This window comes from Castor canadensis, chromosome 1 (assembly GCF_047511655.1).
Source record: "Castor canadensis chromosome 1, mCasCan1.hap1v2, whole genome shotgun sequence".
In the NCBI taxonomy this organism is placed as follows: domain Eukaryota; kingdom Metazoa; phylum Chordata; class Mammalia; order Rodentia; family Castoridae; genus Castor; species Castor canadensis.
Genome location: NC_133386.1, coordinates 8,318,691 through 8,338,050, shown reverse-complemented (window position 1 = coordinate 8,338,050; position 19,360 = coordinate 8,318,691).

The window sequence follows — 19,360 nt, the reverse complement described above, 5'->3', positions numbered from 1 at the left end:
CATCACCTCCTGGGGGTCAACACCTGCATTTTCTTTTCCAACAACCGTATTGGTTTTTTTTGTGAGTCAATTCAAATGAGCTGAGGAGATGAGGGAATGTTACAGGTTCATCTCTTTAGAATTTAGAATACCTCCTGAAAGGGAAGGACCTTTAAAAGGTTAGGGAAAGGATTAGCGAAGGAAGGCAGAGGTAACAGTTCTTCCTGCTCTGTTCCATGGCATGACAAAGCAGGCCAAAAGAGAAACCAAGCCATCTTTCTGGTAAAGCAGATGACTTTCTGATTTTTCACATAGCTGTGGAACATTAGGTACACATGATAAGTCTACATTTCTGCCTGCTCTGATCTGTTTTATTGTTGTTCTCTTTGTCATAGACTTAAATCATTCCTTCCACATAATTATAATTATGTAATTAATTGTATATTATACCATGCCTTCAAAAACACAGCTGTGATGAGAACATGTTAAGTTTGAAAACCTTTCTTAGAACCAGGTGTGGTGGGACATGCCTATAGACCCAGCATTCAGGAGGCTGATGCAGGAGGATCCAGAGTTTGAAGTTATTCTGGGATATATATTGAGACCCTCAGAGATGAGGCTTGGGTGTGGCTCAAGTGGTAGAGCACCAGCCTAGAAAGAACAAAGCCCTGAGTTCAAACTTCAATACCATCAAAAAAAGAAAAAGAATTCCTTCTATGGATTCATTAACTACATTCACCTGTGGAAAGACTCAACAGATTTAAAGATGAGAGAGAGAAGGAAGGGAGGGAAGAAGGAAGGGAAAGAAAGAAAGAAAAGGAAGGCAGAAAGAAAGAGAGAAAGTTCTTGGAGTTCTACTTACTTGGAGTATTATTTCCATTCTAAGTAGAGAGCTGGAAAAATATTGGCCCACTCGAATGATAAGAAAAAGCTGTAAAAAAAAACCCATCCAAACAAACAAAACCCCCCCAGCATTTATTGAACTCATGTATCCCAAAATCCAAGGAGAGGTAGGCTTCCGGAGGGATGAGGATGTCCAAACTGACTCACCTGTAAAAGAGCATGGGAGGAAGAAGAAGTTGCCCTATAAGTTGGTAAGAAGAAAGCAACTAAAATGTTAAAGAGTTTCTGAAGGCCTACTGCGAGCTAATATGACAGTACAGAATCTAAGGAAGCCCAGATGTGAGGAATGCTTGCACTGACTTTCATGGTCTTTCCCACAGACCTCCATGGCATATTCACGAGGAAACGTAGGGTCAGGTGGCAGACAGAGAACCCTTTAGTGAAGCAGATGCTTGGAAGTAGAGCAGCTGCCACTATGATAGAAGCTGGAGACTTGTCCCTGGTCTGGGACAAAGTTCTACAGGCTAAATGTCTTGTGGGGGAATGGAAAGCAAACTTTGGTGTCCAGCATGCAAGTAAAGGTCTACTGCTGCTGTAAAAAAGATAAAACAACAACAACCACACTTTATCACTGGGAAAAAAAAGGAAAAATTGGGGGACCAAGGATCCTATAGCAATATAAATAGAGACCTCTTACTCCTGATTGGGGATCAGAAGATTTTCTTTGGATCCATATCTGCCACAGACACAAGGCAAAGTTTGACTGAGATGAGGGAAAGGGGTAGGAACACTATGAACATCACATCTCAAGGTCTAGGAACACAGAGTCTTCCTAAGACTATGCCTTGACCAGAGCAATCAAGAACACTTCCTGACCCCATAGTCTAGCAGGTGAGAATAGTGAGCAAGAGCAGCCAACCTCTAGGGCTGAGACAAGAGTATGTAAAGGCACTCTTTGTGAACAGGTACACAAATTTGGCTTTTCAAGATGATAATGGAACACAGACACAGAGAAAAACAATAAGGAACCTCAGCACTGCACCCTAAGTGCAAGACATCATTAGAGAAATTAGAACCTGATGGTACACTGAAAATAACAACAAAAAACCCCAACTCAGCTCAGTCCCTTACTAGATTGACTTACGTGTGGATGGCCTTATAAAAGAAGAGGCACAGACATTTCCAGACACAAATATTTACTTCATTCTTTACTGTATTACACATGGTGTCCAGCATTTAAAAAAACTATGAGACAAAAAAGAGAGGAGGGAATAAACCTGTTGTGTAATGATAAATCAATCAATGGAGCCAAACTTAAATGGTCCAATGTTGGAATCATTAGAAATAACTATGATGATTACATTCAAGGGTCTAGTGAAGAAGGTGGACAATATTCATGGATAGATGAGTTGTTTGATTGAAGAGATGGAAACTATAAGAATCAAGTGAACATATTATAGAAGTAATAATGCAGGGTCAGAGATGAAGAATTTCTTTCATGGGGCTGGGGTGTGGTTCAAGTGGTAGAGCACCTGCTAACAAGCACAAAGCCCTGAGCTCAAATCCCAGTACCACTAAAAAAGTCCTCCTATGGACTCATTGGCTACACTCATCTGAGGAAAGACTCAATAAAGCTTCTAAGCCTCATAGATAGAAAAATATCAGTTTGGCACTACCTAGATGAAAACACAAGTAGGGAGATGGGATGGGAGAATAACAGATAAGAATAGAGTATCTATCCCAGCTTTTGGGAGGCAGGAAAAGGAGAGCATGGTTTGAGGTCTGCCGAGGAAAAAGGTTAGCGAGACTATTTCAAAAACTAAATCCAGGAGGGTGGAACATGCCTGCTAATCTCAGCTACTCAAGAGGTGCAGGTTGGAGGATTGTGATTTGAGACTGAACTGGGCAAAAGTATGAGACTCTACATAAAAGGACTGGAGACATGGATCTAGTGGTAGAGCCATGAGTTCAAAATCCCACACAAAAAAAGAATAACAGCAGACTTACCCTCAAAAACTATGCAAGCCAAAACGAGCGTGGTTAAAAGAGGGAAAGGAATTCCTCTGCTCAGGAACTGAGAGCAAATCACATTTGCTAATACTTAATCTGAGGAGCAAAGCATTTGCTAATGCTTACTTGTAAGACCAAAACACATTTGCTATTTTTTATTTTGCTTTTCTCCTGTAACAAATCTCAATGTATAATTAGGTTGTGAGCACATGTCATTCTTCCCTTAACTTCACTGAACTGTAACCTGACAGAGAAAGCATCTCCTGCCATAATCTCACCCCAGATGACTAAACTGTGTGAACAAATCTTAAAGAAAACACCTATCTAGAGGAAAATACCAGAGGCAATCCCCTGCCCTACTTCCCCAGCACAAACACCGCTAATGTTAAACACTCAGTGCACCTCTCCTCAGGTGTGCCTGCCTGCACCCATATCTGGGTGTGTACTGTCCTTTCTTTTGCTGTGCTTTGCTAATACATTTTCTTGGTCTCTACCTTGATGTGGCCTTTAATTCTTTGTTGTAACAACACATAAGTCCAAGTCGAGGAGCTGGTATGCCAAGTTGATGTCCCCTCACTCCAGGGACCCCCTTGGTCCACATTGGTCCTGGTCACAAGAAGATAACATCTGACATCTTTAAAGCACTGAAAAAAATGTCAAACTAGCATTCTTTATCTAATGAGTATATCTTTCAAAAAATAAGAAGAAAGTCTTTTTCAGTAAAGAAAATTTGCATTCATTTCCAGGAGACTTGCATTACAATAAATACTAAAGAAAGTTCTTCAGGCAAAAGGAATATGGTAACAGACACTGGCATAAACCATGTTATTTACTATTTTAATCACTTTAAAAGACCACTGGTTTCCTAAAGCAAAACACTAACAATTTATTTCTGAGTTTATACCATATATAAAAGCACAGTGAATGACAACTGTACAATGGAAAAGAGGTATTAAAAGTATACTGCTATAGGGATTAAAAGTATATTACAGTATTCATGGACTGGCTTAATATTACTTAAAAGTAGATTAAAATAAATTAAAAATGTATATTGTAAATCTTAGAACAACCACTAAAAAGTGTAGAATGAGTTATAACATTATAACATTGCATTTGACAACAAAAGGTTGTCAATGTCTACTGTTACAGCGTTTGTAAAAATTCAGAATTTTTTGGAAAAGGGTGGATCTCACTGTAAACTCCTCCTGTAACTCTGACCCTCCAACTAAATAACAACAAAATATTTCTCAAGAAAGTTCCTCTCCTCTTTCTTTTTCCTTTTCTTCTTTACTAAAAGAAGTTCTATTCAGGATGGAGAGAGCATCCTCCAAGTTGCGACCTTCTGTGGGATGTCCCAGCTCAGCAAGATGAGGATGTCACTGTGTGGGAGTAGACAGGTGTGGGGACCCAGGACCCAAGCAGAAGGAAGAAGTCACCACCCAACTGGGTGACTCAGGGCTGCCTTTTTTGTTAAACTAGAATGCATGGTTTCAACAGCACTTTTGCTCAGGAAAACTTGGGTTGAGTTGGAATTATTCATAATGCATGGGAAGATGGGCTGAATTAAAAGGAAATGCTGGTTCTAACTCCATTCAGCAGCACTGGGCAAAGCGGCTTCTGCAATGCCAGAGAGAGTTTCTGTCAGAATCATGAGAATTGATTGGTCTTTACTTGGATTCCCATGGCAGATCAGTGGCTACTCTAATCAGTGAGGCTAAGTGCTCCATGTAAGGTAGAGCTAAGTACCCGAGGCCACCAGCCTATCTCAGCAATAAGACATGGTCAGTTTATGGTATTTGGAGAGAGGAAATTCCTATGGAAAATGATAGAAACTAATTTCTTACACCCATATTTACCGATGATGTCCTTCCTAGCTTTTAAATCTTTCCCATTTTCTACTAGATTCAGATAGGCTTTTCATTCCCTTTAGTATTTTTTAAAATACTAAATTATTAGACATATTAAACATAAGGAGAATAGTGTAACAAACACCTTTGACCACATCCCTAAACCCCAACTTCAGCAATCCCTAATACATGGCCAAACTGGCCCCTGTTGCTAGTGTCCATTTTTGACAATAATAATCTGAACTTTGAGTTGTGCTATAGTTTGGGTCCTGAATGTCCCCAAAGGCCCATGTGTCAAAGGACTTGTGCACTATGAAGGTGGTGGAACTTTTGGGAGATGGGGCCTAGTGGAAGGAAGTTATATCATGAGGGAATGCCCACAAATGACATATGGGGACCCCAGACACTTCCTGTCCATCTCTTTGCTTCCTGGCTGCCATGAGGCAAACAGGACTCCCACTACCATGTCCTTTGCTGCCACAGGCCCAAAGCAATAGGGCCAAGTGACTATGGACTAAAACCTCTGGAACTGTAGGCCACAATAAACCTTTCCTCCTTTAAAGTTGATTCTCTCAGGCAGTCAGTGACAGAACACTAACACCAAGGTATTTCTACACAAGCCTCCCATTCATCTCCCTTGCCCCCTCCTCTAAAATATAAGGTCTACAGGGCAGGCACTGTGTCATGTCGTATTCTTCATCTCCTCTGTACTCGGCATGTATCTGTTTAGTTGAATTGAATTAATCAGCATTTACTACTGCTGTTTGAATTTTCTTGCTTTAAATACTACAGGCAGATTTCTCCCCAAGATCCACTTAATTTTTGATTTGGAAATAGGAAAGTTATGTAGAGACAACAAAGTATAGTGTAGTCAGTCACCTAAGTCTGAATGGTACCTCCACAAGTCAGTACGTGCTCGTGGCAGGTTATAGGACCTCAACTTTATGATCTATGGAATGGAAAAAAGATATCTACTATATATTTTGCTATAAAATTTGAGATTTTATGTGTATGTGTACATGCATGCATATTTACCAAATATTATAGGTAGACAACAATTTGTAGTTGTAGAATAGATTTAAAGAGAGCTTTTAGTCAAAATGTAACCATGCTGAGAACTCCCAAAAGTCTTGGTGTCCAAAGAAGCCACTTTCTTGATGGGAAATGACCAATCAGATTTTGGAGTCCATTTGAATGGGAAAAATGAATACTAACCATTTTTCTTGATGACTCTGCAAACCATACATTTAATAGCATTGGCTAAAACCATTTCTGAGATAAAAGAGAAGTGCATCTCTATCAATGATTCAGTTACAAAATAGTATTTCCTAGAGATTTTGCTAATTAGAAGAACATGGTAATTGCATCCACTTCTTGCTAAATCACTCAAAATACATTAACCATAAGTGGCACAGATATATGACAAGCCACATTTATGCATTCATGTTTGCTGATGTACTTTGTCTAGAGAAGGCTTTGCAGCTGGTAGGTGTAGCCTGAAATAGTGCTTATTAACCACAAAATCTTCCCTAACTGTGCTGAAGTGTGAGTTGCCAGCATAGCTACATTAGCTTCCCAGTGAGACCATCAATTTATTGCAAATTTTATTTGGTTTCTAATTCAACTGAGGTGAACTAGATATAATCAATAATAATAGTAATAAAAAATGATTATATAAGACCTCTGTATCATGTTAAAATCACATACATATCCCACTTGAGTTCAGTGTGATTGTAGGGGAAAGAGTTTGAACAAAGAAGAGGTATGCAAGGTACAGTTTAGAAGGATAAAAAAATTTGGCTCATTTGGATCCATTTATTTGGTTCCATGTTATTTGGTTCATTTAGATCCATTGCAACATGAGTGATCAAATTTCATAATCTTCCCAAGATTGGGGGAAAAAATATATAAATAATATATAATTTCTCCTTAAGACCTTATTGGCAAAGCACAGCCCAGTTAGCTCCACACAGAGCCATTCCTGAGGCCTGCAGAGATGTGGTTAGAACAGAGCCACAGATAAGGGCTATTCACACATGTCTCCCTTGTATTTCAGGGTTTAGCACCTGGTGGAGGCACAAGGCCTGGTCCTTCCTAAGCATCGCAACTGTACCCACTCAGAGAAGAAGGGCCTCACAGCCCTGCCACCTCACTACTCCCCACAGACTCAGAGAGCAGATTGCAAGATAGGGAAGGGTGGGCTGACGTGGGATAGGCTTTCTTTTAGACTTTCCCTCTCTGGGTCTCCATTTTGCCTCCTATCTCTTCCCCACTCTTTCACAGACTTTCTTCACACATGGATCCAAGCATTACAAATCAGCTGGCCTGTATAGACTAGCCTCCAACTAACAGACTTCTGTCATTGTCACCTTTCCTTGCTTCATCCTCATTAAGCCATCTGCACAACACTCCTTTCCCCTGTGCACCAAGTCACACAGGTGGCACTCTATCTACACCTCCAGGTGTGCTGCAACCCAACTGCTGACATTTCTATACCATGGTCAGGGAACAGGCCACTTTTGTCTCCTCCCTTCGGTGGGGTGCAACGGAGACTTTCAGCGAGGGACTGCCTTGGGCTCCTTATGTCTCAATACTCCACACAACAATTTCTCTTCTGCCAAAGTGGTTTCATTTTGTGTAGGGGACTTCCCCAGGAGGCCTGCCACACTCTCACCATTCAGGGACAAACTCCTCAATTCTAGGTCCCCCTCAACTTGTCTGAGATTGCTATTGTTCTTCCATCACCAGAGGCTTTAACCAAGGCAGAACAGAGTAAAATTCCTCTCAGGAACCTACCAATATCAAAGTTAGCCCAATTCATATCCAGCACTATTGTTCTGATCACTGGCAGAGAATTCTGCCCTTTAGTGTGTGGAGAAACTGCCCTTATATCACCATGCATTCTTCCTCAGCTATATTCATGCACCTCATGCCCTAAGTTCTCTAGGTCTTTGGTCTCTTTATAATCAAGACATCAGACTCAGGAACTCCAAATAAAAATTAGCTCCCAACTCCAGCTCTTGTAATTAAAGTCCACGGCATTCAATATTGTTACCTCTGCCGTGGAAACCCAAACCAAGAATATGATTCTACTCTTGGCAGATCATCGCTTTCCTTGGAGAACTCTGTAAAGGACATCATCAATGCCATCAACGGTGGGTATTGGACACAGAATCATGGGGGAAAAAACTTCAAGTAATAGCTCAACTATGCTACATTTCAAAATTAAGTTTGTGTCCTTTCCAGCAGCAACCCTACACTCTAAGCCCAGATGAATGTTCCATGGCAAGAAAGAAATCTGATTATGGGACAGTATTATAGCCACCAAGAATGTGACTGCTCCTGTGCCCTTTAATATTGGCCTTGTATTTATATCCTGTAACAAAATACCACAAGCTGGGTGGCTTAAACCACAGAAATGTATTGCCTCACAGTTCTGAAAGGCAGGAAGTCTGAGCTCAAGGTATCACAGAGTGTTGTGAGGGAGACTCTGTTCCAGGTCTGTCTTCTGGTCTCAGGTGGTTTCCTGTCAATCTTTGGCATTCCTGGGCTTACAGCTGGGTTCTCTCTGTATGTTCCCATTACCTTCACTCTTAAGCACTTTGCGCTGTTCACATCGTGTTCTTTCTATAAGAACCCCAGCTATACTGGATTAGGAGCCTGCTCCTCTCAATATGACCTCATCTTAACTAATTACATCTGCAATGACTCTACCTTCAAATACGGTCATATTCTGAAATCCTAGAGGTTAGCGCTTCAATATATGAATTTTAGGTGGCTAGGGGGACATGATTCAACCTATAGCAGGTCCTATTCTCTTTATGTAGCTGCTCGGAACTGTTTCTGAATGTGGAAAGACTTCTGATCTCAGACTCGTTTTTGCTACTTATCTTGTTGGAAGTGTCCGTGGGGACTCAACCTTCGAATTCAAGGTAGCCTTGCCTTTCACATAGCAGGACCAGCAGCTAGAAGTACTTACTTGGGCAGTCAGTGTGATTTGTGATGAATGACTGTAAGTCAAAAACAATGAATGTGGCAGGTTTGCACTAGAGTTGCATTCAAATTTGATTCGACTTCATGCCAGTGCTCATGGCGATTTAGTCATATTTAGCTGACTTTTTGTTTGTAAGCTTCAGCTTTTGTTAGTAACTCCAGTCTCATGCACTAGTTTGCTAATTATATTCAGCTGCAAATTCTATGGCTAATTAAGCTGAGCCTATGACATAATGCTGGGTAGTGGTCACTTCCCAGGCATGAATTAGCAGGTGCCTAAGGGGCCACAGAACTAACTAATGAGGTAATGCTTTAATTGTCCTCTTGAAATTGTAGACAAGCTGTGCCTGCTGTGAGGGCTGAGTCTGAGAGACCAGGCTCTAACAAATTAATGGATAGTACTTCTAAGGCGTCTATTCTCTCATGGTTCTCTCTCCTTCCAGCACAAAAGACTTGTTGGGGTAGACACTGATCTCACCCATAGGTAAGGTCACAACTGCTCTTAGTGGCAGGGAGTGGGCATGGATGGAAAGACAAGACTTGCTCCATCTCTCCTCTAGCATCATAATGGCGGGTAGAGAATCATATCCACCCAGGACCTCACCTTTCAGAAGATAGAGTGCAGCTTTTAGACCCCTTCTACTGTATCCTGGAAAATATGTCTCTCTGGTCCCTCGCAGCTGCTGTGGCAAGCCCATTTCAGGGAATGGTCAGGGTGTAGCCACCTGAGGATCTACAGGGGTCTCTGCCCAAGGCCTCTAGTCTTTCTCTCGGGCTCCACTCACCTCCCTTCTTCCTTCTTCTTCCCTCTTCCAATCTGCTGACTGATCAACTCTGCTATGCTCACCAGAGACTGGAATCACTTTCTCCATTTCAAGTTTACTCATTTTGTCAGATGATAGTGTAAAACTATTACTAATATTTATTGCCAGAATTAATTTAACATTAATGGCAAAAGTACAGATACCATAATTACTACACACACTACATCATTGATCACCATAAAATCAAAATCAGTCATAGAAAGTCAAAACCAGAATGGACTACAAAGGCACAGCCAGAATTGCAGAGTAATAGGGTTTAGTGTGCCAGTAGCCAAGAAAATATTAGGATCCAATTTGAGAATCTACTAAAACCTGGAAGAATCAAAGGAAAGAACAAGAAATCTGTGTAGACCAACAGAATTCTATCAGAGAGCTTCTCTGCTATTGGTATAGGGTTCTTCTTTTTTTATTTTATTTATTTTGTAATAGCATACATTAATATTTAATTATTAATAATAATTAGCATTGTGATAATTCCATACATGCGAACAGTGTACTTTGAACAAGATCACCCCTCCATTATATTCCCTTTTCCCCTATCCCTTCTCCTTCCTTTTTCAAAGGGCTTGGTGGGTTTCGTTATGCTGTCAGCAGAGAGGTGTGTAAAGCACTTGAATCCCCTTCACCTCTCAGTACTTCCCCGACTCCTGCTGAGTCCACCCTCCCCCACAGTCAGCTTCCTCTTGATATTTTCAAACAGCTTGTAGACTTCTCTACTGCCCAGTGTTTGCTGTCTGAAAGGGTTACATAATGTTTGTATTTGTCTATGGTCAAAATGGTACTCCATTATCTTTAAAACCATGCAAGATATTATCAACAGAGAGAAAGTAATCTTATTACTCAAACTGGAATGCTTTATTTTTCCATATTTACTGGATTTGCCATGGGGATGAATGGGTAGATAATCCTTGGGTAACCGGTTGATGCCAGTGCCGACTTGGAGATGTTGATCTAGCATGGGAAAGAATATTGCTAACAAATGGTAAGTGATGACTTTCCACTCTTACTTCAAACTTCCTGCGCACTTCTACTTTCTCTTCCCCCCATGGTCCATGCAACAGAAGGAATCTGGACTTTTCCCTTGCTTTTCATTTCTTCCACTCACTCCATAGTTAAGTTCTTGATACTGCAAGAGCTTGGACTACACTGCCTATGCCTGCATTTGCCTACTGGCTCATTTATTGCACAGTGATGGGTTTTATCGCATGGATGAGGTGAAAAAGGGAAAGGAATGCACTTCTCCTTTCATTGTCAAGTTCTCACTATGCAGTACTCCTGCACTGTGCACTTGGGAACAATGCCATGTGTAAGCAGCATACTCCTAGCAGAGTGATTTTGTAAGATTGACATTGGGTCTTCATGGTGGAAATTTAATCAGTTTCTTAATGCATCCCATAAATATTTATTGAGAATTAATCTTATGCTTTATATTGTTCTAGGCACCAGAGATTCAACAGTGAATGTCCAACCCTTTAGGAAACTGTACCTTAGTGTGTGTGAGGGCCAGGGTGGAGATGATGGGGAGTAGGTGAAGAACAAGTGAAAAAATATATATGTTAGCAGGTCACATGTACTATGAAGAAAAATAAAATAGAAAGGAATAAAATAAAACAGGATTCAAGGCCAGAAAGTGATGGATGGCAATGACCAGGGTTTGCCTTATAAAAAGTAGTCAGGGGAAGCCTCCATTCCATAGCCCCTACAGTTGGGCTGAAGATACCCTAGGAATTTGGAATCAGAAAGCAAAAATCTAACATAATTCACCGTTGATTTCAAGGGCCACTGAGCGAGGTATGACAGGAAGGGTTTGGACGGAGGTGTGGTCTGGCACAATCATTTCTCCTGCCCTCCCTCCTGGCATCCACACTTGCTTGAGCTGGGAAGAGACAGATTGTTGAAGATGAATCAAGGCAGTGGGTCATGAGAGGGCTTCTCATTCCACGCACTGGGCTGTGGTAGTGGGGGCACCTGGTAGAACCTCCTCCAAAGTTTAGGGGATCAGACCTGGGGGAGACAAGGGTCAGTGCTGTTTTTACAGTGTGTACCAAAAGATTGGTAATCCCACTCCCCATTTCCAGCTTCAGTCCCACTCCTGTCACAGCAGCTCAAGAGGAAGCAGGAAACCAGGGACAGTCCTGGGGACTGTCTATGGTTCCAGGGGGTGGAGGTAAGGTTAGGAAGAGAGAGAGACAGAAAGCAAAAGGGTATGGGGAGGGGAGTGCTGGTTTCTGGCTTGAGCAGAGGTTCATTTCAGCAGCATGAGGACTCCCTCTAGCCCCAAGAGTTCAATCCACATTGACAGGCTGTCTATTCAGCACAGCAGGTGCCCTCACACTGTCATAGTGCATCAGGAGGACAAGGACGCACAGCGTGAGCTATCCATGAGCCTGTAGCCAGAAGCAGGTTGAGACTGGTACGCCTCCTTCCCCCTCTCTGGGCTCAGGTTGGTGTAATCCAGAAGAAGAAGGGATAAGGGAAAATTATTCTAAGACTGAGCTTTGAACTCCAAACTACAAAGAACTCATGACAGTTGACCGAGATCGCCTGACGTGACTAGAAACAAGTCATGACTGGATGTGTTTAGTTTTTGATTGAATTGGGCTGAAGTTTAGAAGTTGATCTAATTATTTAAATTATGAAAAGAAAAGTTACATTTTGCCCACCCAGCTTGTGGCTAAAAATTTGTTCCTTCTTCACAGAATGGAATGAGTTAATTGAATTACTTATGCGTGTCAATGACAGAGAAGCCACCAGGCAGCCTGTGAAGTTCTGACATTCTGCATTGTGTTTGAAAGTGTGGGCTTTAGAACAAGGTGCATGCCACCCTGGCTCAGATCCCAGGTGGTCCACGACCAACCAAACACCCATTGGGCCTCTGGTTTCCTCACAGTGAAACGTCCATAATGATATTTGACTTGTGTTTCTGTGAGAATTGAGTCATTTGGAAGTACGGAAAATGCTAGACTGGAAGCACTGGCTAAATGTTGGTGTCCTCCAGGCCACATTTCCCTCGGGGAAAAGCCACTCCAAGCAGAGCTTTTTGCTCTCAGTGATCCTTCCACACGGTGCCATGTGTGGAAATAGCCCTGCCCCTGAGCTGAGATTTACATTTGCTGAAAACAAAGACAAATGGGACTCGAGCAGGATGAGAGATGGCTTTGGATGAAGTATTCTGCAGGGCTCTTGTTGGCAAAAGAGAGCAGCCATTGAGAATCTCAACCTTGGTGTAGCTGGTGCCAGGGCCCACCAAGGGATGCTGGTTTGCATCTCAGTGTCATGAGTCACTGACCAGCTTCTCCACAAAGTCTCCATCCTGGATGCTGTGGGACTTAGCCAGCACAGCTCAGAAGGGGCTAGTGACCCGTATGGCTTCCTTGGGTCCTTATAGTAAACCTTCACTGGGCCTGTATCTTTTACATAAACTCACAGATACATATGAATATGTAAACACGACATACAAAAAATTAATAAAATACAAATAAACCAACAAAATATGAAACTGCTCTTGGGCAAGTTGACATCCAAGCCATAGACTATGTTGGCTGCTTATGAGGGGGGGACTTTGTAGATGGTAACTTATGACATACAGGGTGAACCTGAATCCATTGCTCCAAGAAAGCTCTTTCTTCCAGAGTCAGAAGCAGGTGTCTTGGGTATAGGGAAGCATAGGGGGCTTGGTGGGGACAATCCATAGGGGGCAATCTGGTCTCCTTGACCTTCACCTTCAGCCTCATGGTGGCCAAGGGTGTCCTAGTCTCTTAAGAGCCTCAAGTGGAACAAAATCATCATTTTTATGAACAGGCAGGGAAAACCACAGAAACATCCAGCATATGTCTGAGGACTGAAGTAGCCACCTAGAAGGAGCAGGTCCTTCCAGCAGCCATCCTTCTTCACCTCAGCTTGGAGAAGACCTTCTACCACCTCCTGCGCTCCACCCCAGTTGCATCAGAAGATGGCTACTCTCACCACACACCTGGTGCTCCAAATCTCAGCAGACTAGCCTGCAAGTAATCACAGCTGTCCTCGATGGAGGATTTCTCAGGAACTGCTCAGAGACTATGTTGCCATAGACTATGTGGAGTGAAGAAGACATGGCTACTTATAAAACAAATGAGGTTTATTTAGTTCACAGTTTGGGAGATTCAAGGATACAGCACATAGGCTTTGTGCTGGCAAAGACCCCTGTGGCAGATGGCAGATGGTGGACAGCAATGGTTAGAGTGTGTGTTAGGGCCAGGAAGCAGAGAAAGGAAGGATGGGGCCAGGCTTACTCTTTTTATAACAAGCCTCTTGAGAGAACCACTAAGGAATTCCATGGAAACTACCTTCCAAGGGCATGCCCCTTTCCAAGGGCACACCCAGTGGCCCCACCTCCCAAAGATTCCACCACCTCCCAATAGTGCTACCCTGTGGACCAAGCCTTCAGTTACAATGGATTCTGGTGGGTCACTGTAGCCAGGGACCATGAGTTCTGACCAGAAGGAGAACACTCTGGACTGAGCACTCCCCAAGGAGGACAAGTCATTGAACATGACGTCAGTGCATCTCTTGAAAATGCTCTCTTGTTCCTGAGCTAAAGTGCAGTGTCTTGTAGCTGACTGGTTCTCCTGAACAACTCACTTTTTATCAGTCAATCCTTACATCAATAAAGTAGCTTTTAAAAAAGTTCCTCAATCATAAAGGGCTTTGTGACACTTGTTTACAAAAAGCTGTAAAGATAAAGATGAAATCTTTTTTTTTCGTGATCTCTTTCCTTTATTAATGAGAAAATGCTTCTCATAATAAATGTTCTCATCACTTAGTCATCCCACAAGCCTGGGGCTAAAATCATAGCTACAGATTTTTTTTTTTTGTCAATCTTATATGAATTCTTTCAGGTTTGACGGGAGAAGAGTAAGAAGAGAGAATGGTAAAAGGATTAAGACTTCTTAAATGTGTATTTTTTTGTGGTTGTGGTCTTTTTTGTTTTAGGATGATTGTTTTTGCATGGGAGGAACACTCAAATGGATTTATTGGATGACTCAAGTGCTCTGTGAAGGCTTTCTGTTGAGTCTGTGTAGGCACTGTGGTAGGCTGGAAATAGAACTGGCATAGGAAGTAAGCATTTATCAAATGATCACAAAAAGGAATGTATAAGTAGAAATGATGCTGAGTTCACAGAAATTCAGGAAGTTGTGAGCACAACGTTGGATCAACTTTATGGGAGGGAAGTAGCATAAAGTTGGCTAGAGAAGTGGTGAGTCTCCAGTCAGTGGGAATGGCATGTGCAAAGGTCCTGGGAGAGGACAGGGCTGAGAGAACTCCATGAGCAGAAGGAATGTGAGGGAATCTTGGGAAGGGGAGCAAGTGGAAGAAAGGTGAGCTTGGACTGGAGAGGTCACATAGGGCACCAGAGTTCACAGTCAGAAGTTGGATTTTATTTACTCTATGAGAATTGAAATGCCCCAGGTAGTTAAAACCATTTAAAAGCAAATGGGAAGGCTGGAAGGACAATGGAAAAGTGGGGTACATAAGTGACTGATATTTCGGGGTCACCTGGAAGCAACGTGGATGGAGGACTGGAGCTGAGAAAACATGGAGGGAGGAAGACCTGAAGGGAGACCCTGAGGGCTTGCGCTATTGTAGTGGCTGGAAAGAGAGGCAGCTGGAGTCAGGGTGACAGTGAGACACTCAGCCATGGGGATGGGGACTGAGGACTGAGTCACAGGTCATTGTCCCTCTGTGTCTGTGTCTGCATCGAAATGTTCCTTCTTCTTCTTATGAGGACGCCAGTCATTAGTTTTAGGGTCCACCCTAATCTGTTATGACTTCATCTTAACTCAATTATATCTGTGGAGTATTTCCAAATAACATATTAGAGGTTAAGACTTCAGTCTATGTTCCTGAGGGATCAATTAACCATGACCACATCTTAAGATGATACCACTGTGGCTGTTGATGTGACATTTTCCCTAAGCACCCCAGCATTCTTAATACCGCGTCCCAGGAGGTTGATTTCATACAACATGATCAAGTTCAACGTCCTATGAATGGGTTTAGAACTGCTGGAATCTGTGTTATGAGTTCTCTCTATAGCTCACTGATTCTTTACTACTGAAGACATTTCTTTTTCTTAAAACATTGTTGGTTAAAGTGTCCTGGAGTTAACTTTTACTTTACTTCTAAGGAGATGTTCCAAAAGATCACAACCATCTAAAATACAGTCTCATGGAATGAGGAAGATGCTGCACTTGTCCAAGTTCCCACCCTTCTGGAAGAACCCATACAAGTAAGCCATGCCAAATTTCTGACTGGTTCTCCAATATACCATACCCAAAAGGGGTTCTGGTTTTTTTTTTTTTTCCACTGTGTATGACAAGCTGATCCACAACTTGCTATGTACTCAGGCTGGCCTCTGCCCTCCACCTCCTGGATGCTGGGATTGTAGACATGCACAACCACACCTGGCTCCAGATGGGTTTCTGGAATAACACAGCCCTATTTCAAACAAAGACCCTCCAGGTGGAGCCAGTTTAAGTTTTATAGAGTTGAAGTATTGTGGCAAGCCTCAAATTGTTTTAAATACTTCATGTGCATATATCACCCTACCAAAAACAATGAGCCTGAAAAATAACCCAGTTTAATTTCCTAACTCCTCAGAAAAAAATGGATAAATTATTGTAATTTTTCCAATTCTATAAACAAGCATGTTTTACATGTTTACATACCCAGAGTATGGCTTTCAAGTTCAAGCATGGAATTATATGGTTTTATGATTTGGCCTGCCCCATTTATTCTGGTCTGTGTTGCTATCTGGGTTATATCAATGGGCTTTCAACTGTGTATAGACATAGTTAGGTCACATATCACCAGTTGTGATATGCCAATCTCTGGACCCCTGCCTGACAGTGTTGGGTTCCTTGGCCCTTGAAAAACACCTCTGGGTCTCATAAAGTCCCCGCACCTTGAATATCACCCACAATTTTACCCATAGCTGAAATTATAGGGTTAGATGTCTCTAACCCTAATAATGAAACCACAGCTCAGCTCTATACCTGGAGACTCCGCTAACTTAACCTTTGAACCAGTTCACCCAGGTTCCCTAGCCTGTCACCAATGAACACCTTGGCCCTGTCAGAACAAATGCCTGTGCTTATGTTTTCCCTTTCCCTTCTGCCCTAGATCCCTCTTGCTTTGCACCCAGGGAGGCTGGACTCAAGCATCTGTCTATGCCCTCTGGTTTTTGGTTGCATCGAAAAGCAGAAAATCAGTAGAAGCCAATCTCAGGGTATCGGTATCTCCCACCATGAGACTGTCCTTCTCTCTAAGGATTCTTGAATTCTGTCCTCTCTTCTTGCCCTTTACCCTGCAGGCTTAGGGCTGGGAAAAGCGCTTCACTGTTGTTAGCTCTATGATGCTTCACCAGGCTGCACTGGTTTCCTTTAAGGTTATTCATACCTTTTTTTTTTTTTTACAGATAATCAAATATTTGAACTTTCCTCAGTTACCCCTATTTAACATGCCATCTTTTCTTGCTGGGACACTTGGAGTCTACTTCGCCCTTGAATTTGCTACTCAAAGACATAGATTGTTGGGATGCTTTGTAAGAAATGCAATATTAAAGTACCAAAGTGTGCAAATGATTTTCCTTTTGTATATCAGGTAGAATTGCTTCAAGCCTATCTCTATAATAACGTCATTCTCACTTGCCTTTCTGCACTTTCCCAAGAACGAGGGACATGTTTGGAACAGGTGGTAATGCTTGTATGGTGTGACACACACACACACACACACATCTCGGCATCTTGTGTCCTTCCCATACTTCCCTCCAGAATGGACTCCCTGGTATAGGTTCCCTTTCTGAAGGATGCGCTAGGTGTTCACCCCTGCATTAGTGACCTTCTTCCTCAGTGCATTCTGTCGAATGAATGGCTGAATGTCTGAACACCGGGACAGAAGGCCCAAACTCTGTTCTACCCAGAGTCCTCCTGGCCCTCAGGCCTGCCTCTCCCACCCACCCTGGCCATGCTAGCACCATGGCTTCACAGGCACATCTGGCCGCCCTTGTTTGCCTTTCCAGACAAGAGTGAGGGATATAATGGAGTTTACAGAAGGCTGTAACACAACCCTCTAATTGAACACACCCTAGGGAATTCCTCTCCAACTACTTCTGGGTTTTGGTGGGTTTCTGTCCCAGAATTTGCCTGGACACATAAGATTCACATTGAATGAAGCCATTAAAAGAAACTGCCTGGTGCTATGATGTTGTGGTTGGAATGGCCACAAGGTGTTTCAGTGATTGACAGATAAGGAATGATAATTATCAATTAAAATGAAAAGGAAGTATGTGAGGAGAAGAGGAGAGAGCAGTCAACAGGGCCGAGGAGACAGACAAACTCTTCCAAGGAGACTGCAGGGCAGTGAAGAAATATGTTCCTCTGGAAATCCCACCCTCACCGCTCGGAAGAGTGAGCCGAACACACAATAGAGTTGGAGATGGTCCCAGTCTAGAGGCAGCAAGGCAGTTTCCTCACTCCAAATCAGTCATAGAACTGGAAAGCTTCTCTCCCTTTTCTAAGAGATCAACTTACAAAAGGGGTTAGGGTGAGGGATGAGTAAGTTTGGTCGTTTTGGTTGGAAGGTTTAGGGCTAAATTCTTTCTGCACAGACAATTTCCTCTGTTCTAGAAAATCTTCAACAAAATATATTGTCCTGATTTTTTCAATAAAAATGGGGTTTCACAGTAATTTAAAACAGATTATAATTGTACAATAAAATCCATAATTACTCACTAAACATGAGATTGGTGAAGTTACGTGGTAATTAAATAAGCCCTTTAGGTTTTTAAGGAATTTTACGTGACTATTTTTAAAAGGCCTCTTTTAGCAAAATATGGCCATACCTAGTACTCAACAGAATAATGGGCCACCCAGAATAATGGGCAAATGAATGACCCACAAAAGATGAATGAAGGGGGTGGGAAACACTGCCAGTGCTTAAACAGCTAACACAGAAGAGACTATTATATATGTTCTGGAGTGTAATAGACAAGTGTTCTTCAAACCCCCTCCCCAGTGCATACAAAAACAGTGAAACTCTGTACACTAAACCTTCCACATGCCTACATAAGGTAAAACTGACGCGGCTGCTCCTGTAGAAGCTGTGATGGGGCCCCGGGGTCCAGTCTCCCGTCCACCAGCCCTCTGTAGCTCCCCTCGGAGCCCAGCGGCACAAGCTCCTAGTCAGCTGTTCTCCATATACAGGCATGACCATCCAAGAGTCAATTGACTTAAAATGTGGTAGAAGGAATGTTAGCTACAATAATGAGCTTTAAAACATTGGACTGGAGCCCTTAAATGAGTTTCCAGTGGTTTCTAATTCTCCATAAAAGGAAATATAAAAAGCACCTCCTTTAAGGCTGTTGGTCATTGGCTGAAATCTCTTTCTACCAAATCTTCCACCACTCCCTCATTCCAACATTCACCTACTGTCACCCTGCATGGCTGATCCTATCCCTACTAGCCACAAGTTGCGACTAAAAGACAGAAATGTAAATTTAGATATGGCAGAAGGGTAAAATACACACCAGATTTTGATGAAAACGAATGTAAATATTGATTTGTAACTTTCATATTAGCTGTATCATGTTTTTGACATACTGAATTAAATGATAATACATGACTGACATTAATTGTACTTGTTGCAACTGCTAGAAAAGTTTGATCACAAGTGTCGCTTGCATCTCTGGCTGGTCTTGTATTTCTATTAGTTAGCAATTGTACCCATGAGTTACCAAGTCAAATGGCCCCAGAGCTCAGCTGGTAACACAGATGACGCCTGTGCAGTGGTGGAGACCGTGAAAGGCTAAAGCATGCACCCATCAGA